We start from the raw sequence: 2,135 nt of genomic DNA, 5'->3' as shown, positions 1-2,135 counted from the left end.
TTTTTTTTTTTTTTTTTTTTTTTTTTTTTTTTTTTTTTTTTTTTTTTTTTTTTTTTTTTTTTTTTGTCCTTTTTGAGACCGGCCGCACCGTGCTCAGCCAGTGAGCACTGTGAGCGCACCGGTCATCCCTATATAGGATCCGAACCTGCGGCGGGAGCGCTGCTGCGCTCCCAGTGCCGCATTCTCCCGAGTGCGCCACGGGCTTGGCCCTAAAGTATGTTGCTATCTGAACCTGCATGGGAATTGTGCTGGAGGATTGGATTTGGGTGTTCTTAGCCTTTAGGAAGCAGTGTTGAAACCTGTTGGATGAAAACACACAGGGAAGATTTTCAGCGTGAGAAGAGCAACAGGAAATCAGCATTAGGGATGTTTGGAAGATAAGAAGCCTTCAGTGTTGACCGACAAGGTCTTGTCTAAAGTGGAAAATTGGATGAACAGAGTGTCCTGAGAGCCAGGGGAACAGAACAATGGTTTTTACACTGTGCACCCCAAAGTTGCACTAGGGTTACCACTTCTTGTAACAGCAGAGAGGAGTAAATAGATTCGACTCCGTACCTTTCACCAAAATCAAAGTGTGCTTTTATTTATCAGTTTATATTTTTTCATAGTATTTTATTTAAAAAGGGGGTTTTGTGATAAAATTGTACTTAAATTTTGTAAACCTCTTGAGTAGGGAATTAGATGTAGAGTGAATGATGAATGTCATCTGGTCATTTGGCTTGAGCACAGTGTGAATGTAGCCAAAGGATGCAGCTACTGATTACATTTACCAGCTTACATAATTAATGATAAGCATTGCTGTTCCCTGGGTTCCCAAAGCACCTGTACATCACGCTATCGTGACATTTTTTATATTCTAGTTTTATTTTTGCTTTAATCTCCGTGTATCCCCCTCCAGACTGTCAACACACTAAAAATATCTCCAGTGACTTTCATCTTTGTATTGCAAGTCTAAAAAGATGACGAAAATTTTATTCGCCAGACCTCATCTTACAGAGAAAACTTCTGGTCTTCAGGAAGAGAAAGATCTTAAAAGCATGCTCAAACAAAATAAGATGCTTACTAAACTACTATGCAGGAGAAAAAGAAATGAATTGCTTTGTTCCAAGGAGAAAGGAGAGGAAGAGGAAGAATGAACAAAGAATAAAGAGAGAAAGAAAGGTAGCAAAAAAGAAGGCATATCTTATGACATGATTCTATGGCCTACAGATTGTTAGTAATGTTTCTACACATACAAATCACTTTCTTTAAATTAATAACTGTTAGATGTTCTAAATCTTTTGCTGAGCTAATGTAGAGCAAAACAGAGACAGTGTGTATAGAGCAGATATTTGAAGGACATGACATGAAAATGTAATATCTGGGAAATTGAAGCGATCATGAAGAGGCTTTGAATTTTCTTAGGCCAAGGTTATGTGAAATAAGATTTTTTAGACCAGTGCTACCCAGTAGAAATCTAATGTGAGTCACAAAACACAAGCCACAAATGCAATTTTAAATGTTCTAGTAGTCACATTAAAAAAAGTAAAAATAAACAGGTGGAATTAATTTCAATAACATATGTGCATTTTATTTAATACAGTATATCCAAAATATTATCATTTTGGTATATAATCAATATATAAATTAGAAACAAAATATTTTATATTCCTTTTTTTTGTATGAGGTTTTCAGAATCTGGTGTGCATTTTATACTTAAAGCACATCTCAGTTTGGACTAGCCACAATTCAAGTGCTTAATAGCTACATTTGGCTAGTAGCTACTGTATTGAACATCTGTGAAGCAGGTTCACTGTGTACTGGTATCGATCCCAGGGCAGGACTCTATACACCTTGCCAATACCATGCACCAATGTCAACCCACCTACATGTGTCCAGTGAGACAGAGAATTTACAAGTTAAATGAAGTAATTTAATTACTCACAGGGAGGCAGCAAGGTACAATAGAAGCCTAGGATTTAGGGTTGCACAAGGCTCAGGAAAACTGCCCAGGGTGGATGGAATCTCATCTGTGTATTCCTCATGTCACACCACAGCCTAAGGACCCTGAAATGTACTCTACTGTGGGTTTTATACCCAGGGATAATTCAGCTCTAGAATTTCTGAGCTGAAGCATTGCAGGCATCCTTTTCTAG

Source organism: Galeopterus variegatus, unplaced genomic scaffold (assembly GCF_000696425.1).
Source record: "Galeopterus variegatus unplaced genomic scaffold, G_variegatus-3.0.2 Scaffold1762, whole genome shotgun sequence".
Taxonomy (NCBI): domain Eukaryota; kingdom Metazoa; phylum Chordata; class Mammalia; order Dermoptera; family Cynocephalidae; genus Galeopterus; species Galeopterus variegatus.
The sequence above is the reverse complement of the archived record's forward strand: the minus strand, read 5'-3'. Positions refer to the sequence as shown.